The sequence below is a fragment of the Hordeum vulgare genome, chromosome 2H (genome assembly GCF_904849725.1).
Source record: "Hordeum vulgare subsp. vulgare chromosome 2H, MorexV3_pseudomolecules_assembly, whole genome shotgun sequence".
Lineage (NCBI taxonomy): Eukaryota > Viridiplantae > Streptophyta > Magnoliopsida > Poales > Poaceae > Hordeum > Hordeum vulgare.
The window spans coordinates 546,861,080-546,887,133 of NC_058519.1; positions in this window are offsets into that span (position 1 = coordinate 546,861,080).

Genomic DNA, 26,054 nt, shown 5'->3' on the forward strand with positions numbered 1-26,054 from the left:
TGGCGAGGTCGTCCTCGCCGGCGGGGAGCCTCCGGCGAGCACCAGTACGTCGGAGGGGCTCGAAAACGGCGCACACGGGGCCAAACTCGGCGCGGAGAGCACCAAAGGAACGGCACTTCTCCCGCGGGTTCATTTTTGCACTTGGCTGGGTCTGATCTGGCCGGAGATGACGCCGGCGACGAGCTTGGCGGCGGCCAAGGTTCGGGCGTCATCGGGGTCTTCGATACAGAGGGAGCTTCGCACGGGACTCAGCTCCTACGGCATCTACGCGACGGCCTGAAGCTGCTGGTGGCCTCAGAAGGACGAGCTGATCACCGGAGGGCTACCGGCGACGAGCTCCCGCGGCAGATCTCGTCGGGCTCCGATGAAACTAGGCCTAGAGGAGGGGATCGATGGGGAGATCTTAGGGGAAAGATGCGCAAGCTCACGAGGAGTGCAGTGGTGGCGCTAGCTTGCTCGGGGACGGCCTGGAGAGGAAGAACGCCGGCGACGAACTTCGGTGACCCGAGGAAGAAGACGACTGCGTCTTGTCGTTTCACTGTGTCTCGGCATCAGGCTCGTGGCTAGAAAGCTTCAGGGAGTTGCGGCGGAGCTATTGCACGGCTCAGAAGGGAGAAGGGTGGGCTAGAACGACGGTGAGCTTGAGCTCTACTCGGGCTCCAATGGCGGCAGCAAGAAACGGGGCAGAGGGGGAGAATGAGCACGGGGATGGATAGCTACGAGCTCGGGGAGGTTATCCCCATGCTTGCCAGCGTGAAGCGGCGGCCAGGCAGCCAGGGAGCTGCGTGGAGGCGCACGGCGACGTGGCGGCCACCTCGTGCTCCTACTGGCGAGGAGGAAGACGACAGGAGGAGCTGGGCCGGGCCAGGTAGGCGACAGGTAAGAGTTTTCTCATTTTCCTCTGTTTTGTTTCTGTTTTAATTACTGACATTGATTTGCTATTTATTTCAGCTCCCATATAGTTTGTAAAAACTATGTTGAGCACCCTAGAATATTTGTTGGAATATTTCCAACCATTCCTAAAGTTTTCAACATTTTTGAAAGTTTAAAGTTTCTGATTTCAAATTTAAAACTTGAAACCAGTAGCTTTTTGCATTTATTTAAAATGCTTAAAGTGTCAAGAAAATGGTTTTCTTCATTGCTCATTTACTTTCATGATTTATCAGAAAGATTGAACTTTTCTTGAGGCCATTTTTGGTTCATTGATTTTAACTAGTTTGAATTTTCCTTTATTTTGAGAAGTGGCTAGGGTTTTTTGAATTTTCCTTCACCACTTGCTTTGTTCTTGTTGAGAATTTCCTAGATGCAATGCAAAGAAAACATAAGCACAAAGCTAACTTGCTTAAGGTGTCAGGGATTTGACAACTCACCCCCACTCAAAAGAATCTCGTCCTGAGATTTATAAGTCGTCGGGAATAACGCAGGATACTCAAGTCGGAGACGATCCTCTCTTTCCCAAGTTGCCTCCTTTTCAGAATGATTTGACCATTGAACTTTGAGAAACTTGAGGTTTCGATGTCGAGTGGTACGCTCAGCTTGATCAAGAATACGCACGGGGTATTCTCGGTATGAAAGGTTATCTTGGAGATCAAGCGTTTCGTGGTCCACTTCACGGATAGGATCCGAAAAGCAACGCCTGAGTTGCGAGACGTGGAAGACATCATGAACCTTGGAAAGATGCGTAGGAAGTTCCAACTGGTAGGCAACTTCTCCTCGTTTGGCAAGAATGCGAAAAGGACCAATGTAACGAGGAGCCAACTTGCCCTTGATACCGAATCGATGGGTACCCTTCAAAGGTGTAACCCGAAGGTAAGCCTTCTCGTCAACTTCAAAGGTCACAGCCTTATGATGACGATCATATTGGTTCTTTTGACGAGACTGGGCTGTTTTCAACTTTTCACGAATAATGCGAACCTGCTCTTCTACATTCCGGATCATATCCGGGCCAAAGAGTTGCCTCTCTCCGGTTTCTGAACAATTAAGAGGTGTTCGACATCTTCGTCCATAGAGAACTCCAAAAGGAGCTTTGCCCAAGCTTGATTGATAACTATTGTTATAAGCGAATTTGGCGAATGGAAGACACTTCTCCCAATTCATACCGAGCGATATAACACAAGCTCGGAGCATATCTTCCAGGATTTGATTCACTCTTTCTACTTGACCACTTGATTGGGGATGGAAAGCAGTGCTAAAAGACAAGTGAGTCCCCATGGCATTCTGAAAAACTTTCCCAGAAGCGAGAAGTAAAGATACTCCCACGGTCCGAGTTAATCTCCACGGGAACACCATGAAGAGACACTATTCGAGAGATATATAACTCTGCTAGCTGGCTAGCTGTTATACTCTCACGAACGGGAAGAAAATGAGCCACTTTGGAAAGACGGTCAATGACCACAAAGATAACATTATTTCCTTTCTTGGTCTTGGGAAATCCGGTAATGAAATCCATACTAACTTTATCCCATTTCCATTCAGGAATAGCTAGAGGTTGAAGGGTGCCAGCAGGCCTTTGATGTTCTGCCTTAACTCGACGACAAACGTCGCAGTTAGCAACGAACTCAGCAATTTCTCTCTTCATCCTAGTCCACCAGAACCTCTGGCGTAGGTCGTGATACATCTTAGTACTACTGGGATGAATGGTGAGAGGAGAATCATGGGCCTCCTTAAGGATTAACTGCCTTAGATGTGGATTCTTAGGAACCACTAGACGATTCTGGAAGAACACAACACCTTGATCGTTCATGGAAAATTCTTTAGCGTTTCCGCTAAAAATATTCTCCTTGATCCGTGATAAACCCTTGTCACGCTTTTGGCCAGCTATAATTTGATCCTTAAGGGTAGGCTTCGCCACCAGGGTAGAAAGGAATCCTTGAGGAACAATATGAAGATTCAACTTCCGAAAGTCCTCATAGAGATGTGGTTGACCTTGTTGTAGCATCAAATTGTTACAATAAGATTTACGACTTAGTGCATCGGCCATAACATTGGCCTTCCCCGGGGTGTAAGTTATCCCTAAGTCGTAATCCGAGATCAACTCAACCCACCGTCTTTGCCTGAGATTCAAATCCGGCTGGGTGAAGATATATTTCAGACTTTGGTGATCCATGAATATTTCGCAACGATTACCCAAAAGGTAATGTCGCCAGGTTTTTAGTGCATGGACCACAGCTGCAAGCTCAAGGTCATGTGTGGGATAATTATCCTCATGTGGACGCAACTGTCGAGATGCGTATGCGATCACATGACGATCTTGCATGAGAATGCAACCTAATCCTTGTCGCGAGGCGTCGCAATAGATAACAAAGTCCTTAGAAAAATCTGGTGGTAGCAACACAGGTGCGGAAGTCAGGCGTCTTCTCAGTTCCTGAAAACTATGCTCACACTATGGTGTCCACTCGAACTTTTTATCCTTCTTGAGGAGTTCAGTTAGAGGCTTTGCAACCTTGGAGAAATTCTCGACAAAGCAGCGATAATAGCTCGCTAGACCAAGAAAACTCCTAACTTGCTTAACCGAATCAGGTTGAGTCCAATCAAGGACAGCTTGAACTCTCTCGGGATTGACAGCAATACCCTTACCAGAGATTACGTGACGTAGATAGGTCACTTCTGGTAACCAAAATTCACATTTTGAAAACTTGGCATAAAGGCGATGCTCTCGAAGTTTCATCAATACCAGCCTTAGATGCTCGGCATGTTCTTGTTCGTTCTTCGAGTAGATGAGAATATCATCGAGGTATACCACGACGAATTTATCCAAATACTCCATGAAGATTGAATTCATCAGACGAGAGAAGGTGGCTGGGGCATTGGTTAAACCGAAGGACATGACGGTGTACTCGTATTGGCCATAACGAGTAACAAAAGCCGTTTTTGGAATGTCCCCGTTGTTGATCTTGATTTGATGGTAACCCAACCTCAAATCCATTTTGGAGAAGACTGAGGATCCGGCGAGCTGATCGTACAGGTCGTTGATCCTGGGGAGCGGATACTTGTTCTTTATGGTGACCAGATTAACTGGTCGGTAATCTACAACCATCCGATCCGTTCTGTCTTTCTTCTTGACGAAGAGGACGGGGCAAGCCCAAGGAGAAGAGCTAGGACGGATGAAACCTTTATTCAAGGCCTCATCTAGTTGCTTCTTAAGTTCGGCTAGCTCCAGGGGTGCCATCTTATATGGTCTTCTGGCTATTGGGACAGTTCCCGGAACAAGATCTATCACAAACTCTACATCTCTGTCAGGTGGAATTCCTGGCAGTTCCTCTGGAGAAACATCCGGGAAGTCACGGACTACCGGAATGTCTTCAAGTTCCGGAAGAGGGTTGGCATTTAAGGAATAGAGTTGGCATTTGCAACTCGAGTAGAGACATTTACTATCTCACCCGAGGGATGGGTAAGCTGGACATTTCTAGTATGAGTATCAATCTTGGCATAGTGAGCTGACATCCAGTCCATGCCCAAGATGATATTAATATCTGAAGATTTCAAGGCTATCAATGAGGCTAGAAAAACTAGCCTGTCTACTAGAATTTCATTGTCATAGGTTATCCTAGAGGTTTGCCATTTACTACGAGGAGTTTGGACAACCATTGGAATTGGCATATCACAAAAAGACATGTTATGCAACTGTGCATAACTTTCTGAGATGAAGGAATGAGAAGACCCAGTGTCAAAGAGAACAGACGCTGGGTGATGATTAACAAGAAGCGTACCCAGCATGACGTCGGGATCCTCTGCAACTTCTTCTGCTGACACATAGTTCACACGGCCACGTGTAGGAGTTGGCTTCACGTAGTAAGCTTTGCCCGACTTGCCTTGCCCGACGGTCTTTCCGGGTTGCTTGGCACCCACATTCTGAGGACACTCACGGGAATAGTGCCCTGGTTCTCCACACTTCTAGCATATCACTTGGTTGGCATGTGGTGCAGCATTGCTAGCTGGACCACCGTAAGTTTTTGCTGGAGGGTTGGCCTGATTCGTCTGGGGCGCCATGTAGGATGGCTTCGGAGTGTATCTTGGCGGCAGAGAACTATTCGGAACCCACAGCCTGTGTTTTGGAAACGCGGAACCAGAAGACGAGCCAAAGTCACGGGAGTGCTTCCTTGTGGCTTCAAAGTCAGTATGACCAGTCTCGGCACTGATCGCCTTGTTGACCAGGGCTTGAAAGCTTGCACACTCGTGGAGGCGCAGATCACGACGAAGCTCAGGGCTCACACCCTTACGGAATCTTGCTTGCTTCTTGGCGTCAGTAGACACCTCCTCTGTTGCATAGCGGGCGAGGTTACCGAACTCGCGGCTATAAGCATCCACGGTCAACTTACCCTGAGTGAAGGCACAGAACTCCTCTCTCTTTTTGTCTATCAGGCCCTCTGGAATATGGTGCAGACGAACGGCTGCACTGAAGTCTGCCCATGTGGCTGCTGGTTCAGCGGGACGCATTGCTTCAAAGTTCTCCCACCACGATTGGCGGGTCCTTCCAGGAAATACGCCGCAAAGGTCACCTTGTCGGCCTCAGAGACATTCGCAGAGCAAATCTTGCGTGAGATGCTGCACAGCCAGTCATCAGCGTCGAGGGGATCGACGGAATGATGAAACTTTGGAGGATTCAGCTTCACAAAGTCGTTGAGGGACACTGCAGCATTCCTAGGCTGACGAGCCGTATTCTGCGCAATACGCTCTAACAGTCGGTTGGTCTCCCTTTCGTTCCTCTCTGCCTCAAGCATGACTTCCGCCACAGAGGGCGGGTGAGGCGGGTCTTCCTGTGACGCTTGACTACCCTCGCCTTGCTCATGACCAGGGGCACGGTTCAACCTGGTGAACACCATCCTGACAAACAAACTCACAGCTTAGACCAATATCATATCAATACTAGCTATGGATTAAGAATGTACTGAACACACGAAATGCGGAAATGAATATCCGAACAACATGGTAACAAGCAACTGCTATATATACACCATGGTTCATACACACCCTTACATAGTTCAGTACAACCTTAACCGAAGAGCAAACTACTGAAATTATGAAACTGCTCATCAGAGGCTTACAAGCTTCCTATACATTATTTATCTAGGCCTCCGGAATTCATTTCACATCACAGGCATACTTCACAAGTCACGCAGGACTGTGAACGTACGGCTACTACCATACTATCCTTCCGCTCACAGCTCAGGCATCCGCATAGAACATCTCATAGAGATTACCTCCATGACCTGGAAGCTCAACCTGCGGATCAGGAAACACTCTGGCCTGAGATCCGTGGGATCCATAAGGACACGGATGTGGCCTTGGTCCCCTGACTGGTGGTAAGAGGGGTCCCCGAAGAGGGGTGACTCCTCCTATAGCTGGCCAGTCAACGTGGGCCGTAAGATGGGTCCTAACAGGGTTCAGCATCTCCATATCACCGTACCCTGTCTGGACTACCGGTGCCAGCTGCGTCAAAGCCGTCCACAAACGGGCACGGGTAGCATAAAGCTCCATGCGGAGAGCACGAGCATCCCTGTCTCTGTTCTCTAGCATCTCAACAGTGGACTGCAGTAGTGGATCCTCCATAGAAGAATCAAAATAGACTCCACTGAGGTATCCCTCTTCACCAGGCTGAGAGGCCGAAACATAGCAGAACTCTGAATTCTGCAGCAGTGCATGTCTCGCTCTCATAATGGACATCATTGAATAGGCAGCATCTTGTACTACCATGTCAACAGTGACTCCCAACCCATAGGACCAATGGATTGGATCCTCAGCTCCAGGGTAGTCTGGAAATACCCTAACAGTGCAGATGTACTAGCTCTGGTTGAAGTCTCGGTACTGTTCCTCCACTGTGTACTCGGGGTACCAGCGGTAACCGCACACCGACATCACCCTGACTAGCATGGCCGTATGACCCGGTACATCAATGCACCTGGTCAGATGTACCACCTGACGAGAAGGACGGCCAGGCATCTGTAAATAGAGAGTAACGCAAAAAGCATTAGAGCTCTGAATGCAAAATTGGGCAGCATAACGGTTGTAAATGCTCAAAAACAAATTTTGAGACAACCCAAAATGGAATAGCGTAACCACTCAACTATCAAGTTCAATTCTATGATCATCAAACTTACTTCCTTTTTCCTAGGAATGAAGGAAACCCAATATCTCTTGACTCGTAGTCCTATAATCTACCGATCAGAAACACGAGCCTAGAAGAAGATGAGTAACCTAGTCCTTAATTCCCGCAGAAAAGACGAGGATGACCAGAATAGAATAACTTGAGAAGAGAACAAGAGTCTTACGTTCCCTTCCACAAACAATTCCCTTATATAGAACTAAAGCAATTCTAGACTCAACTTCGACCAGTTTGGCTTAGTAGTCCTACAGTCAGTCAGGCTCTGATACCAACGCTGTCGGGACCCCGATCCTAAGCCATAGGAATCCAGCCTGTAACACATAGCATTCCTTTGCGGTCTCACGCACGGTTAACCCCACGACTGTAGCCTTACCTTAGCCGGGACCGTTTGCGTCTTTCGACTCACGTATGCAATAGTGTCGCTAGTATTCCTATGTCAAAGAACCTGGATCGACAAGTCTAGTCATAAACCAAAGTGGCAGTACCGCACAAGGACAGGCATACATGACCCAACAAAGCAGGTGTCGGTCACCAGCGAGTGTAGAAGAGTCGTAGCAAGCTACAAGGACTCCATTACATCGCGTGACATTTCCCCAAAGGGGACAGACACAGCAACTAAGAAGGACACATGCCGGTCAACCAATGTGTCCGAAGCAGTAGCGAGCTACCATGGCTCGTTGGATCACAAAGGGGCATTTCCCTATAAGGAGTGCTACTAAAATTCACGACTAGGTAATCGAACCCCATACATATCAAGTACGACACACGTACGCATGGCATACCGATATGTATAGATACATCGATGGCATCACAACATAACCATAAACATACAAGCTTTATTTAAGAGGCTCGGAAGAGCCACACACATAATATTACACATCAAGGGTCTCACGACCCATAATAGTAGTCATTCAGTTACAAGCCAGCGGAAGAGTTTAAAACTGTCTGAGTATAGACAGGTGCAACTAGAAGGCACATGGTCTGACTATACTACAGACCCAACGTAGGGCCAAATCGAAGCTGGGACACCAGCTACTCGTCGTCGTCGATGTCTACGAAGAACCCTCCATTAGGGTCATTAGCAACCTCTGCAACATTTATTAAGCAAACATGAGTACGGAGGTACTCAGCAAGACTTTAGGATAACTATCTACTCATGCAAAGTATCAATAAGGTATTGTAGGGTTTCATGCGGAAAGCCAGCATTTGACTCGTGGCTAGACAACTTACATTTTTAAATAATTTTAACAACTTGATTTCTCGCACACGAGTCCACTAACACCACAACAATACACCATCGTGGAATCATTCCGTCTCCATACGTAAATGCCGTCCACGACACTCACGCTTATCTTGACAATTTTATGAGTAGCCATTGAAGTTATCTATGAACAACATATGTCTCCAAGTAGTCCATATCCGCGGACGCGGCTATTCCAATAGATCATAACCCTGCAGGGGTGTACTTCGTCACACACGCTCTCGCCACTTATCGCCATGTGCACGTCATGCACCTCGGCAACCTTCAAGCGGAAGCCCAGCGAGGGAGTCGGCCACGACCGTTAACGACACTAGTACCTAGTCCAGGTTTATCGCCTATCTGAGAGTAACCCGTACGGAAGTCCGGCCGAGGTTTCCGCCACGGGCTCAAACGATGTGAGCAGGGTTCCCAAGCCCACCATCCGGGTGCCACTTGGTACACCGTGCCACTGCCTACCGCATCACAGCCCACCTCTCAGGTCAGCGCTATGCACGGTCTCCAGCATGACTATAAACACCAGAAACTACTTGCAACTCCTGGACCGAGTACTAAGCGATTAATAAGTCGAGCGGGGTCATATTTCAGGGCCCAGCATGTGGTAGTATCTCATCTTGGATTACATACACGGAACTCAGTTCCTAAGGACGGTTCCAATGAAACAACCCGCCATATACTCCTACACAGCCTTTCACCGGTACCTTTGCCAAATCAGGTTCAACACAAAACCTTTGCTTACCGAACACATTCTCACAATTCTGTTCATCTCCCAGATGACAGACCATACACAACTCTAAGCATAGCATGCATAGCAGGATAAGGCACATCATGGCTCAAGCAACTACCAGGTATGCTAGGGTGCAAGGTTCGGCTATTTACTGTGACAAGGATAGGTCATGCAAAGGAAGTGGGTTCAACTAACATGGCAAAAGCAGTTGAAGCATTTGATCCTAATGCAATAATTAAGTGCAGGAGCAAGAACATGGGATTTATCGGGATGATCAAAATGGTTGCTTGCCTTGTTGCTCAGAGGGGTGACAATATCCGTTAGACGGATATTCGGTGGAATCCGGGGGAGCGGAGCCTACCGAAAGGAATGACATCAATCAATAACAAACAAATGCAATCAAGATGATGTATGAGCATGGCATGAGAATGCAAGGTGATATACTATTATAACTAACATGTATTAGGTTTGAAGTTGATTTGAATCACATTCAAATATCACTTCAAACGAGGTATTCTCGGATACCATTTTAATTGATTCGACCTGATGCTCAGATCAACTTGATGTTAATATGCATGGAATGACATGTTAGGTTGCTGGTTTGTAATTAGGACAGTATTTGATCATGTCAATCATAGTGAAATTTAGATATTTTCCATATTACATTTATAAAGTATTTATAAGAATTGACTTATTCATTAATCTACGTGTTTGGGTTCTCTAACATTTTCAAACATGTTTGAAAATGGCATATTCAGATTCCTTGAAATTTTTGATACTTTTTCATATATAAATTATTTTCATTGGAGTTACAGATTAATTTCTATGAATTTTTGAAGTTTTAAACATTTCTGGAATTATTTTTATACTGGAAAATCCCTTTACTGCATCAGCATGACATCAGCAGGTCCAACTGGCCGTTGAAAGTCAAACCTGACCAGCACTGGTCACTGTCTCTGGTCAGTTTTAGATTAAAATTAAACTTAATTAGCTGATTAATCTTACTGGACCCACATGTCAGTGTCTTATTAACTTATTTGATTTTATTTTTGTTATTCTTAAACTCCCAGAGGCTGGCCCCACACGTCAGTGGCTCAGGCCAGCTGAGATCCACCGGCGGCGAGGTCGTCCTCGCCGGTGGGGAGCCTCCGGCGAGCACCAGTACGTCGGAGGGGCTCGGAAACGGCGCACACGGGGCCAAACTCGGCGAGGAGAGCACCAGAGGAACGACACTTCTCCCGCGGGTTCATTTTTGCACTTGGCTGGGTCTGATCTGGCCGGAGATGACGCCGGCGACGAGCTTGGCGGCGGCCAAGGTTCGGGCGTCATCGGGGTCTTCGATACAGAGGGAGCTACGCACGGGACTCAGCTCCTACGGCATCTACGCGACGGCCTGAAGCTGCTGGTGGCCTCAGAAGGACGAGCTGATCACCGGAGGGCTACCGGCGACGAGCTCCCGCGGCAGTTCTCGTCGGGCTCCGATGAAACTAGGCCTAGAGGAGGGGATCGACGGGGAGATCTTAGGGGAAAGATGCGCAAGCTCACGAGGAGTGCAGTGGTGGCGCTAGCTTGCTCGGGGACGGCCTGGAGAGGAAGAACGCCGGCGACGAACTTTGGTGACCCGAGGAAGAAGACGACTGCGTCTCGGCGTCGGGCTCGTGGCTAGAAAGCTTCAGGGAGTTGCGGCGGAGCTATTGCGTGGCTTAGAAGGGAGAAGGGTGGGCTAGAACGACGGCGAGCTCGAGCTCTGCTCGGGCTCCAATGGCGGCAGCAAGAAACGGGGCAGAGGGGGAGAATGAGCACGGGGATGGACAGCTACGAGCTCGGGGAGGTTATCCCCGTGCTTGCCAGCGCGAAGCAGCGGCCAGGCAGCCAGGGAGCTGCGTGGAGGCGCGCGGCGGCCACCTCCTGCTCCTACTGGCGAGGAGGAAGACGACAGGAGGAGCTGGGCCGGGCCAGGTAGGCGACAGGTAAGAGTTTTCTCATTTTCCTCTGTTTTGTTTCTGTTTTAATTACTGACATTGATTTGCTATCTATTTCAGCTCCCATATAGTTTGTAAAAACTATGTTGAGCACCCTAGAATATTTGTTGGAATATTTCCAACCATTCCTAAAGTTTTCAACATTTTTGAAAGTTTAAAGTTTCTGATTTCAAATTTAAAACTTGAAACCAGTAGCTTTTTGCATTTATTTAAAATGCTTAAAGTGTCAAGAAAATGGTTTTCTTCATTGCTCATTTACTTTCATGATTTATCGGAAAGATTGAACTTTTCTTGAGGCCATTTTGGGTTCATTGATTTTAACTAGTTTGAATTTTCCTTTATTTTGAGAAGTGGCTAGGGTTTTTTGAATTTTCCTTCACCACTTGCTTTGTTCTTGTTGAGAATTTCCTAGATGCAATGCAAAGAAAACATGAGCACAAAGCTAACTTGCTTAAGGTGTCAGGGATGTGACATAATAGTAGTAGATGCAGAATGTATCGGTCTACTTGTTTCGGACGTGATGCCTATAGATATAATCATTGCATAGATATCGTCACAACTTTGCGCGGTTCTATCAGTTGCTCGACAGTAATTTGTTCACCCACCGTCTACTTGCTTTCATGAGAGAAGCCACTAGTAAACACTACGGCCCCTGGGTCTATTCACATCCATCGCTTACACCTCCGCTTTTACTTTGCTTTGTTACTTTGTTGCTTTCAGTTCTCACTTGGCAAACAATCCATAAGGGATTGACAACCCCTTCATAGCGTTGGGTGCACGCTTTTGTGTTTGTGCAGGATCTTGAGATACTCCTCCGTCGGATTGATACCTTGGTTCTCAAACTAAGGGAAATACTTACCACCGCTGTGCTACATCACCCTTTCCGCTTCGAGGGAACACCAACGCAAGGCTCCATGGCCACGGGGGAAATCCTTTGCATACTTGCCTAGGAAGTCCCTTAAGGCGTAGCTCCAACATAAAGATCAAGCCAAGTATTCTCCCGTCGACGTGCCTATTTCTGGCACCGCTGGAAGGTCTTTTGTTGCAGTAGCAGAAGTATTTCTGGCACCATTTCCAGGGGTACACAGCAAACATTAGGGTGCGCCAACCCTTCCTCCCCTCTTGGCCGCCGCCCCGGCCTCCCATCTAGGGCTGCCGCATCCCTTAGGGGTGGGAACCCTAAAGGGGGCGCCACCCTCCCCTTTCCCCTATATATCCCATTGGAGACACGCAATTTCATCTCTCTCTCGGTGCAGCCCTGCTTCTCTTCTTCCTCGTCTCCCACACTGCTTGGCGAAACCCTGTCGAGAGACCTCGTCGCTCCATCGCCACCATGCCGTCGTGCTGCCGGAGCTCTTCCCCAACCTCTCCCTCCTCCTTGCTGGATCAAGGTATGGGAGACGTCACAAGGCTGCACGTGTGTTGAACGCGGAGGTGTCGTGGTTCGGCACTAGATCGGAATCACACCACGATCAGAATTGCCACGAGTATGACTCCATCAACCGCGTTCCAGCAACGCTTCCTCTTAGCGATCTTCAAAGGTATGAAGATGCTCTCACCCCCTCTCGTTGTTGGTCTCTCCATAGGAAGATCTGAATATGGCGTAGGAAAATTTTCAATTTTTGCTACGTTACCCAAAAGTGGTATTAGAGCCAGGTTTTCTATGCGTAGATTCTTTGCACGAGTAGAATAGAAAAAGGTTGTGGGCGCTGATTTTGTCAATTGCTTGCTGCTACTAGTCTTATTATTTTTCGGCGGTATTGTGGGATGAAGCAGCCTAGACCGACCTTACACGTACGCTTATGTGAGACAGGTTTGATCGGCTAACATGCACTAGGTGCATAAGGTGGCTAGCGGGTGTCTGTCTCTCCCACTCTAGTCGGGTTGGATTTGATGAAAATGGTCCTTATGAAGGGTAAATAGCTTTGGCATATCATCGTTCTGGCTGTCACGTAGGAAAGAAGGCGTTCTTGCTAGAAACCCAAATCAGCCACGTAAAACTTGCAACAACAATTAGAGGGCGTCTTACTTGTTTTTGCAGGGTTTGACATGTGATGTGATATGGCCAAAGGATGTGATGTTACATGTGTGATGTATGAGATGATCATGTTCTTCTAATAGGATTCACGACTTGCATGTCGATGAGTATGACAACCGGCAGGAGCCATAGGAGTTGTCTTAATTTATTGTATGAGATGCAACGCCATGTGTTTACTACTTTTACTTCATTGCTAATGGTTAGCTGTAGTAGTAGTAGTAGTAGTAGTAGTAGTAGTAGTAGTAGTAGTAGTAGTAGTAGTAGTAGTAGTAGTTGGTGTGATGACTTCACGGAGACACGATGATGGAGATCATGGTGTCACGCCGGTGATGATGATGATCATGCGATGCCCGAAGATGGAGATCGAAGGAGCAAAGACGATAATGGCCATATCATGTCACTATATGATTGCATGTGATGCTTATCATGTTTTTCATCTTATTGCCTAGAATGACGGCAGCATAATAAGATGATCCCTCATAAAATTTCGAGAATGTATTCCCCTAAGTGTGCACTGTTGCGAAGGACCGTTGTCTCGAAGCACCACGTAATGATCGGGTGTGATAGATTCTAACGTTGCATACAACGGGTGTAAGCCAGATTTACACACGCGAAACACTTAGGTTGACTCGACGAGCTTATCATGTACAGGCATGACCTCCAATACGAGAGACCGAAAGGTCGATCATGAGTCATATGGTTGAATACGACCAGCATGAAGAAGCTCACCATCGACGACTAGTCCATCTCACGTGATGATCGGACACGGGTTAGTCGACATGGATCATGTATCACTTAGATGACTAGAGGGATGTCGATTTAAGTGGGAGTTCATACATAATGTGATTAAATGAACTTAATTATCATGAACTTAGTCTAAAAGTTGTCTTTACAAATATTGTAGATCCAATGGCCAACGCACCTATCAACCTCAATTTCAACGCGTTCCTAGAGAAAAACAAGTTGAAAGATGATGGTAGCAACTATGCGGACTGGGTCCGCAACTTGAAGCTCATCCTCATTGCATCCAAGAAGGCTTATGTCCTTGATGTGCCGCTAGGTGACCCTCCTGTTCCCGCAGAATGTTCAGAACGTCTGGTAGACGCGGAGTGATGACTACTCTCTGGTTAGGTGTGGTATGCTCTACAGTTTAGAAACGGGGCTCCAAAGGCGTTTTGAGCAACACAGAGCATATGAGATGTTCGACGAGTTGAAGCTAGTTTTTCAAGCTCATGCCTGGGTCGAGAGATATGAAGTCTCCGACAAGTTCTTTAGCTGTAAGATGAAGGAGAACAGTTCTGTTAGTGAGCATATACTCAGAATGTCTGGGTTGCACGGTCGTCTGACTCAGCTCAGAGTCGAACGTCCGGATGACTCTGTAATTGACAGAATCCTCCAGTCTCTCCCACCCAGTTACAAGGGTTTTGTGCTGAACTACAACATGCAAGGGATGGAGAAGACCATTCCCGAGTTGTACTCGATGCTGAAATCGGCACAAGTAGAAATCAAGAAAGAGCATCAAGTGTTGATGGTCAACAAGACCACCAGTTTCAAGAAGGACAAGGGTAAGAAGAACTTCAAGAAAGACAGAAAAGACGTTGCCGCGCCCGGTAAGTCAGATGCCGGGAAGAAGAAAAAGAATGGACCCAAGCCTGAGACTGAATGCTTCTATTGCAAGGGAAAAGGTCACTGGAAGCGGAACTGCCGCAAGTACTTAGCGGATAAGAAGGCCGGCAACGTCAAAGGTATATGTGATATACATGTTATTGATGTGTACCTTACCAACGCTCGTAGTAGCTCCTGGGTATTTGATACCGGTGTTGTTGCTCACATTTGCAACACAAAGCAGGAACTGCGGAATAAACGGAGGCTGGCTAAGGACGAGGTGACGATGCGCGTCGGGAATGGCTCCAAGGTCGATGTGATCATCGTCGGCATGCTGCCTCTACGTCTACCTTTGGGATTAGTTTTAAACCTTAATAATTGTTATTTAGTACCAGCTTTAAGCACGAACATTGTATCAGGGTCTTGCTTAATGCGAGACGGCTACTCATTTAAGTCAGAGAATAATGGTTGTTCTATTTATATGAGTGATATGTTTTATGGTCATGCTCCGCTGGTGAATGGTTTATTCTTGATGAATCTCGATCGTGATGTTACACATATTCATAGTGTGAATACCAAAATATGTAAAATTGATAATGATAGTCCCACATACTTGTGGCACTGCCGCCTTGGTCATATCGGTGTCAAGCGCATGAAGAAACTCCATACTGATGGACTGTTAGAGTCTCTTGACTTTGAATCATTTGACACATGCGAGCCGTGCCTCATGGGCAAGATGACTAAGACTCCATTCTCAGGAATAATGGAGAGAGCAACCGACTTATTGGAAATAATACATATTGATGTGTGTGGTCCAATGAACGTTGAAGCTCGCAGTGGCTATCGTTATGTTCTCACTCTCACCGATGATTTGAGTAGGTATGGGTATATCTACTTGATGAAGCACAAATCTAAAACGTTTGAAAAGTTTGAGGAATTTTAGAATGAGGTTGAGAATCAACGTGACAAGAAAATAAAGTGTCTACGATCTGATCATGGAGGAGAATATTTGAGTCACGAGTTTGGCACACACCTAAGGAAATGTGGAATTGTTTCACAACTCATGCCGCCTGGCACACAACAACGTAACGGAGAGTCTGAACATCGTAATCGCACTTTATTAGATATGGTACAATCTATGATATCTCTTACCGTCTTACCGCTATCCTTTTGGGGATACGCATTGGAAATTGCAGCATTCACTTTAAATAGGGCATCGTGTGAATTATGGTTTGGCAATAAACCTAAGCTCTCGTTTCTAAAAGTTTGGGGCTGCGATGCTTATGTGAAGAAACTTCAACCAGAAAAGCTCGAACCCAAAGCGGAGAAATGCGTATTCATAGGATACCCTAAGGAAACTATTGGGTATACCTTCTATCTTAGATCCGAAGGTAAAATCTTTGTTGCCAAGAACGGATCCTTTCTAGATAAAAAGTTTCTCTCGAAAGAAGTAAGTGGGAGGAAAGTAGAACTTGATGAGGTAATTGTACCCCCTCTCAAACCGAAGAGTAGCGCAATGCGGGAAAATGTTCCTGTGGCGCCTACACCAACTGAAGAAGAAGTTAACAATAATGATCATGAAGCTTCGGATCAAGTTGCTACTGAACCACGAAGGTCCACAAGGGTACATTCCGCACCAGTGGTACGACAACCCTGTGATGGAAATCATGTTGTTAGACAAGGTGAACCTTCGAACTATGAAGAAGCAATGGCGGGCCCGGATTCCAACAAATGGCTTGAAGCCATGAAATCCGAGATAGGATCCATGTATGAGAACAAAGTATGGAATTTGGTGGACTGGCCCGATGATCGGCGAGCCATAGAAAATAAATGGATCTTCAAGAAGAAGACTGACGCAAACGGTAATGTGACCGTTTATAAAGCTTGACTTGTCGCAAAGGGTTTTCGACAAATTCAAGGAGTTGACTACGATGAGACTTTCTCTCCCGTAGCGAGGTTGAAGTCAGTCCGAATAATGTTAGCAATTGCCGCTTTTCATGATTATGAAATTTGGCAAATGGACGTCAAAACAGCGTTCCTTAACGGGTATCTTAAGGAAGAGTAGTATATGATGCAACCAGAGGGTTTTGTCGATCCTAAGAGTGCTATCAAGGTATGCAAGCTCCAGCACTCCGTCTATGGGCTGGTGCAAGCATCTCGGAGTTGGAACATTCGCTTTAATGAGGTGATTAAAGCGTTTGGGTTCATACAGGTTTATGGAGAAGCCTGTCTGTACAAGAAAGTGAGTGGGAGCTCTGTAGCTTTTCGCATATTATATGTGGATGACATATTATTGATGGGAAATAATATAGAGTTACTGGAGAGCATAAAGGCCTACTTGAACAAGAGTTTTTGAATGAAGGACCTTGGAGAAGCTGCATACATATTAGGCATCAAGATCTATAGAGATAGATCGAGACGCCTCATAGGTCTTTCACAAAGTACATACCTTGACAAGATATTGAAGAAGTTCAATATGGAAAACTCGAAGAAGGGGTTCTTGCCAGTTTTGCAAGGTAAGAGATTGAGTAAGACTCAGTCACCGACCATGGCAGCAGATAGAGAGAAGATGAGTATTATGCCCTACGCTTCAGCCGTGGGCTCTCTAATGTATGCCATGTTGTGTACCATCCCTGATATAAACCTTGCCATGAGTTTGGTAGGGAGGTACCAAAGTGATCCCGGTATGGAACACTGGACAACGATCAAGAATATCCTTAAGTATCTGAAAGGGACTAAGGAGATGTTTCTCGTTTATGGAGGTGACGAAGAGCTTGTCATAAAGGGTTACGCTGATGCTAGCTTCGACACAGATCCGGATGACTCAAAGTCACAAACCGGATACATGTACATTTCGAATGGCGGGGCAGTGAGCTGGTGCAGCAGTAAGCAAGACGTCGTGGCGGCATCTACATGTGAAGTGAAGTACATAGCTGCTTCGGAAGCGGCTCATGAAGGGGTCTGGATGAAAGAGTTCATCACCGACCTTGGAGTGGTTCCAAGCGCGTCAGGTCCGATGACACTCTTCTGGGATAACACTAGAGCCATTGCCAAAGCCAAGGAGCCCAGATTTCACCGGAAGACCAAGCACATCCAACGCCGCTACAACTCCATCCAGGACCAAGTCCAGAGAGGAGTCATAGATATTTTTAAAGTACACACGGATCTCAATATTGCAGACCCGTTGACTAAACCTCTTACACGAGCAAAACATGATCAACACCACAATGCTATGGGTGTTCGATTCATCACAATGTAACTAGATTATTGACTCTAGTGCAAGTGGGAGACTGTTGGAAATATGCCCTAGAGGCAATAATAAAATGGTTATTATCATATTTCCTTGTTCATGATAATCTTCTATTGTTCATGCTATAATTGTATTAACAAGAAACAGTAATACATGTGTGAATAAATAGATCACAATGTGTCCCTAGCAAGCCTCTAGTTTGCTAGCTCGTTGATCAATAGATGATCATGGTTTCCTGATCATGGACATTGGATGTCATTGATAATGGGATCACATCATTAGGAGAATGATGTGATGGACAAGACCCAATCCTAAGCATAGCACAAGATTGTGTTGTTCGTATGCTAAAGCTTTTCTAATGTCAAGTGTCTTTTCCTTCGACCGTGAGATTGTTCAACTCCCGGACACCGTAGGAGTGCTTTGGGTGTATCGAACGTCACAACGTAACTGGGTGACTATAAAGGTGCACTACGGGTATCTCCGAAAGTAACTGTTGGGTTGGCACAAATCGAGATCAGGATTTGTCACTCCGTGTGATGGAGAGGTATCTCTGGGCCCACTCGGTAGAACATCGTCATAATGAGCTCAATGTGACTAAGGAGTTAGTCATGGGATGACGTGCTACGGAACGAGTAAAGAGACTTACCGGTAACGAGATTGAACAGGGTATAGGTATACCGATGATCGAATCTCGGGCAAGTTCTACACCGACAGAAAAAGGGAATTGTATACGGGATTGATTGAATCCTTGACATAGTGGTTCATCCGATGAGATCATCGTGGAACATGTGGGAGCCACCACGGGTATCCAGACCCCGCTGATGGTTATTGGGCGGAGAGGTGTCTCGGTCATGTCTGCATGCCTCCCGAACCCGTAGAGTCAGTCTACACACTTAAGGTTCGATGACGCTAGGGTTATAGGGAATTGTTATACGAGGTTACCGAAGGTTGTTTGGAGTCCCGAATGAGACCCCAGACATCACGAGGAGCTCCGGAATGGTCCGGAGGTAAAGATTGATATATAGGATGCATGAGTTTGGACGCCGGAATGTTTCGGGCACCACCCGCAACATGTCGGGACCACCGAAGGGTTCCGGAGGCCCATCGGGAGGGGCCACTGATACGTCTCGAGCGTATCTATAATTTTCGATGGTTTCATGTTATTATCTTGTCAAACTTTGGATGTTTTGCATGCTTTTTATTTATTTTCTGGGACTAACTTATTAACTCACTGCCAAGTGCCAGTTCTTATATATTCCATGTTTTTGACCCCTTTCAGAGGAGATTTTGAAACGGAGTCCAAACGGAAGAAAATCCTTGAAAAGATTTTTTTTGGAACGGAAGAAGATCGGAGAACTTGGGAGCCAACCCAGAGGAGCACAAGGGGCCCCACAAGCCCCCACCCCGCGAGTGGGGGGCCATCCAGGCTTGTGGGCCCCCTAGGGTCCCCTTACCTAGATCTTGCGCCTATATATTCCCAAATATTCCCAAAAAAATCAAGAGACGATCGCAATCACTTTTCCACCGCCGCAAGCTTCTGTCTCCGCGAGATCCCATCTCGGGCACGTCCTGGTACCCTGCCGGAGGGGGGATTCGGACACGGAAGGCTTCTTCATCAACACCATGACCTCTCCGATGATGCGTGAGTAGTTCACCATAGACCTACGGGTCCATAGCTAGTAACTAGATGGCTTCTTCTCTCTCTTGGATCTTCAATACAAAGTTCTCCATGATCTTCATGGAGATCTATCCGATGTAATCTTCTTTTGTGTTGTGTTTGTCGAGATCCGATGAATTGTGGATTTATGATTAGATTATCTGTGAATATTATTTGAGTTTCTTCTGATCTCTCTTATGCATGATTTCATATCCTTGTAATTCTCTTCGAGTTGTGGGTTTTGTCTGGCCAACTAGATCTATGATTCTTGCAATGGGAGAAGTGCTTGGTTTTGGGTTCATACCGTGCGGTGACCTCACCCAGTGACAGAAGGGGTAGCGAGGCACGCATCGTGTTGTTGTCATCAAGGGTAAAAAGATGGGGTTATCATCATTGGTTTGAGATTATCCCTCTACATCATGTCATCTTGCTGAAAGCGTTACTCTGTTCGTCATGAACTCAATACACTAGATGCATGCTGGATAGTGGTCGATGTGTGGAGTAATAGAAGTAGATGTAGAAAGTATCGGTCTACTTGTCTCGGACGTGATGCCTATGTGCATGATCATCGCCTTACATATCATCATGACTTTGCGCGGTTCTATCAATTGCTCGATAGTAATTTGTTCACCCACCGTGATTTTTGCTATTATGAGAGAAGCCTCTAGTGAACACTATGGCCCCCAGGGTCTACTCCACACCATATTTTAAGCCTTACACTTTTTACTTCGTTGCACTTTCCGCCTTCAGATCTCACTTTGCAAACAATCTTGAAGGGATTGACAACCCCTTTGAAGTGTTGGGTGCAAGCTTGTTTCTGTTTGCGCAGGTACTTTGGACTTGACGAGGCCCTCCTTCTGGATCGATACCTTGGTTCTCAAACTGAGGTAAATACTTACTGCTCCTGTGCTGCATCACCCTTTCCTCTTCAAGGAAAAAACCGACGCAAACCAGAGAAGTAACAAGAAGAATTCCTAAGCGCCAGGGAAGGACTTCTGTTGCCGTAGCAGAAGAATTTCTGGCGCCGTTGCCGGGGAGTAAGATCATGTCAAGAACTCATCCAAGTAAGTGTCGCAAACTCATCTCTTGCATTTGTAGCCTCTCGTTTTCCTCTCCCCCACTTCTGAAAAACAAAAATTTACAAAAAAAATATTTGCCTTTTTTCGTTTGCCTTTTTCGTTCGCCCTTTTCTCTCGCTTGCTTTCTGTTCGCTTGTGTGCCATGTGCCTTAAATATGCTTGCATCTTCGCTTGTTGAAAATCTAGTGATATGGATCCTCATCCACTTGCAAATCTCTTTAAGAGATCCAATTATGTTGATCCAATTGCTAGTGATTTGAGTGCACTTGACTATCTTTATGGAGTTTTGTTTGAGTTTCGTGAATCTGAAAATTGTGAGGAAGAAATTTATGAAGTGATTCACTAGGGCTCCTTGGATGAAAAGCATGATTGCAATGGTTTCACTATAAATTCTATTAGTGACAATCATGCTAAAAATATGCAAAACCCTAAGCTTGGGGATGCTAGTTTTGCTATGTTCACTACTTGTTGCAATGATCATGAGTGGGGCGATGATTTTTCTTATTATCTTGAAAATTTGTTTAAGCCTCATGATGAATATGATATTTGCAATATTATTGAAAGTGGGTTTGGAGAAGTCATGACTTTAGTTGATGATAACGCCACTATTTTTGAAGAGCGTCAACTTTGCATGCATGTGGATCATGAAAATAATATCTCATGTGATAGTTACATTGTTGAATTCGAATATGATCCCACATGTAATTATTATGAGAGAGGAAAATATGGTGGTAGAAACTTTCATATCACTAAATCACATCTCGCTATGTTGAGATTGCTATTGTCTCTTTCTTCTTCCTTGCATATGGTAACTATTGGTTGTCTTGACAATCTGTTTTCCTATAAAATGCCTATGCATAGGAAGTATGTTAGACTTAGATGTGATTTTCACATGTTTTATGATGCTCTCATTGTGCTTCAATTCTTGTCTTTTGTGTGAGCATCATTGAATTACCAATGCCTAGCTAAGGGCGTTAAACAATAACACTTGTTGGGAGGCAACCCAATGAATTTATCTTTTTTCTTTCTGTTTTGTTGTGTCCACACCATCATAATTTTGTTGTGATTGTGTTTTTTGTGTTTCTTTTTGTGTTTGAGCCAAGCAAAACCTTTATGACTAGTCTTGATAATGGTTGTTTGATCCTGCTGGAAAAAGACAGAAACATTTCGCTCACAAGATGATTTTTCATTTTTATTCAGAAAGAGCTTTTGAGTTGATTCTTTCTGCTGCTGATTTATATGCTTTTTCCCCAGGCCGTCGTAAATTTTTCAATTTTTTGAGGTACCAGAAGTATATAAAGTATACAGATTCCTACAGACTGGTCTGTTTTTGACAGATTCTGTTTTTGTTGAGTTGGTTGCTTGTTTTGATGAAACTATGGTTAGTATTGGGGGGTACTAGCCATTGAAAAGTGAGAATACAGTAGCCCATCATCAATATAGATGGAATTCAAGTTTGCTACAGTACCGAAAGAAGTGGTAGTTTGTTTTCTTGTACTAATGTTATCACAAGTTTCTGTTTAAGTTTTGTGTTGTGAAGTTTTCAAGTTTTGGGTGACGTTTTCAAGGACAAAGAGATAAGGAGTGGAAAGAGCTCAAGCTTGGGGATGCCCAAGGCATACCAAGCCAAATTCAAGGACACCAAAAAGCCTAAGCTTGGGGATGCCCCGGGAAGGCATCCCCCTCTTTCGTCTTCAATCCATGGGTAACATTACTTGGAGCTATATTTTTATTCACCATATGATATGTGTTTTCCTTGGAGCGTCTTGTATCTTAGGAGTCTTTTATTTTTGTTGTGTCACAATCATCCTTGCTGCACACCTTTTTGTGAAAGAGAGAGAGACATGTACTCATCGTTATTTTGCTAGAATGCTCATAGTGCTTCACTTATATCTTTTGAGCTAGATACTTTTGCTCTAGTGCTTCACTTATATCTTTTGAGCTAGATACTTTTGCTCTTGTGCTTCACTTATATCTTTAGAGCACGGTGGTGCGTGATTTGGTAGTTGGCTTATGCTATGAAAGTAGTCCCAAATGTGATAGGTACCCAAAGAGGATGCAAAAACCTCCATCTTCATGTGCATTGAATAGAAAGAGAAGTTTTGATTCCTCTCAGTTAGTTTTGAGACGTGGATTCGGTAATATTGAGAGTTATGATTAGTAGGGTGTTGTGAATCTAGAGATACTTGTGTTGGAGTTAGCGATTCCCGTAGCATGCATGTATAGTGAACCGCTATGTTAGGAAGTCAGAGCATAATTGATCTATTGATTGTCATCCTTTGTGTTGAGATCGGGATCGTGCGATGGTTTATACCTACCAACCCTTCCCCTCGGAGTATGCGTTTAGCACTTTGTTTCGATTACTAATAAAAACTTTCGCAACAAGTATGTGAGTTCTTTATGACTAATGTGAGCCCATGGTATAGATGCATTTTCACCTTCAACCATTGCTAGCCTCTCTAGTACCGCGCAATTCTCGGCGGTGCACAAACCCACCAAATTCCTTCCTCAAAACAGCCACCATACCTACCTGCTATGGCATTTTCATAGCCATTCCGAGATATATTGCCATGCAACTCCCACCGTTCCATCTCATGACGTGTGTTGTCACTCTCATATTGCCATTGCATGATCGTAAGATAGCTAGCGGGATGTTTCAACGTCATACACCATGCTACATCGTTGCACATCCCGGTACACTGCCGGAGGCATTTCCTATGGAGTCATCATCATTGTGATTTTTGAGCTTTGAGTAAATAAAAAGTGTGATGATCATCATTATTAGATCATTGTCCCATGTGAGGAAATAAAAAAAAAGATGCCAAAGAGCTCAAAAAGAAAAAAAGAAAAAAAGAAAAGAAAAAAAGAGGCTTAAGAGCCCAAATAAAAGAAAAAGAAAAAGAGAGAAGGGACAATGCTACTATCTTTTTTCACACTTGTGCTTCATGTTAGCACCATGTTCTTCATGATTGAGAGCTTCTTGCTTTGTCACTAGCATACGCTAGTGGGAATCTTCGTTTTATAACTTGGCTTGTATATTCCAGTGATGGGCTTCCTCAAAATTGCCCTAGGTCTTCGTGAGCAAGCAAGTTGGATGCACACCCACTAGTTTTCCTCTTGAGCTTTCACATACTTATAGCTTTAGTGCATCTCTTGTATGGAAATCCCTGCTCATTCACATTGATATCTATTAATGTGCATATTCATAGCCTATTGATACGCCGAGTCAGTGTGACCATCTCCTCCTTTTTGTCTCACAACCACCACCACACTCTATTCCACCTATAGTGCTATATTCATGGCTCGCGCTCATGTATTGCGTGATAGTTATAAAAAGTTTGAGAAAGTAAGAGTGTGAAAACAATTACTAGGCCAATTCTGGAGTTATGCATGATTTACATTAGTTGTGTGAGGATGATGGAGCATAGCGAGACTATATGATTTTGCAGGGATAACTTTCTTTGGCCTTGTTATTTTGAAAGTTCATGATTACTTTGCTAGTTTGCTTGAAGTATTATTGTTTTCATGTCAATATCAAACTATTGTTTTGAATCTTACGGATCTGAACATTCATGCCACGTGAAAGAAGTTGCAAAGGACAACTATGCTAGGTAGCATTCCACATCAAAAATTCATTCTTTATCACTTCCTTACTCGACCACGAGCAGGAGTTAAGCTTGGGGCTGCTTAATACGTCTCCAACGTATCTATAATTTTTGATGGTTTCATGCTATTATCTTGTCAAACTTTGGATGTTTTGCATGCTTTTTATTTATTTTCTAGGACTAACTTATTAACTCAGTGCCAAGTGCGAGTTCCTGTTTTTTCCATGTTTTTGACCCCTTTCACACGAGATTTTGAAACGGAGTCCAAACGGAAGAAAATCCCCGAAAAGATTTTTTTTGGAATAGAAGAAGATCGGAGAACTTGGGAGCCAAGCCAGAGGAGCACCAGGGGCCCCACAAGCCCCCACCCCGCGGCCAGGGGGGCCGCGCCATCCAGGCTTGAGGGCCCCCTAGAGGTCCCCTGACCAAGATCTTGCGCCTATGTATTCCCAAATATTCCCAAAAAAATCAAGAGACGATCGCAATCACTTTTCCGCCGCCGCAAGCTTCTGTCTCTGCGAGATCCCATCTGGGCACATCCTGGTGCCCTGCCGGAGGGGGATTCAGACACGGAGGGCTTCTTCATCAACACCATGACCTCTCCGATGATGCGTGAGTAGTTCACCATAGACCTACGGGTCCATAGCTAGTAACTAGATGGCTTCTTCTCTCTCTTGGATATTGAATACAAAGTTCTCCATGATCTTCATGGAGATCTATCTGATGTAATCTTCTTTTGCAGTGTGTTTGTCGAGATCCGAAGAATTGTGGATTTATGATCTGATTATCTATGAATCTTATTTGAGTTTCTTCTGATGTCTCTTATGCATGATTTCATATCCTTGTAATTCTCTTCGAGTTGTGGGTTTTGTCTGGCCAACTAGATCTATGATTCTTGCAATGGGAGAAGTGCTTGGTTTTGGGTTCATACCGTGTCGTGACCTCACCCAGTGACAGAAGGGGTAGCGAGGCACGCATCATGTTGTTGCCATCAAGGGTAAAAAGATGGGGTTATCATCATTGGTTTGAGATTATCCCTCTACATCATGTCATCTTGCTTAAAGCATTACTCTGTTCGTCATGAACTCAATACACTAGATGCATGCTGGATAGCGGTCGATGTGTGGAGTAATAGTAGTAGATGCAGAAAGTATCGGTCTACTTGTCTCGGACGTGATGCCTATATGCATGATCATTGCCTTAGATATCGTCATGACTTTGCGCGGTTCTATCAATTGCTCGACAGTAATTTGTTCACCCACCGTGATATTTGCTATTATGAGAGAAGCCTCTAGTGAACACTATGGCCCCCAGGGTCTGCTCCACACCATATTTTCAGCCTTACACTTTTTACTTCGTTGCACTTTCCGCCTTCAGATCTTACTTTGCAAACAATCTTGAAGGGATTAACAACCCCTTTGAAGCGTTGGGTGCAAGCTTGTTTGTGTTTGCGCAGGTACTTTGGACTGCACGAGGCCCTCCTTCTGGATCGATACCTTGGTTCTCAAACTGAGGGGAATACTTACTGCTCCTGTGCTGCATCACCCTTCCCTCTTCAAGGGAAAAACCGACGCAAACCAGAGAAGTAACAAGAAGAATTCCTAAGCACCAGGGAAGGACTTTTGTTGCCGTAGCAGCGACCAGCCCCGGAAGGCTACATGGGCCAAGTGTGGGAGGGAACCAGCCCCTGGGTGGGCCGATGCGCCCCCACACCCAGCCCAAGGTGCCAAGAGAGGGAAAGGGGGGAACCC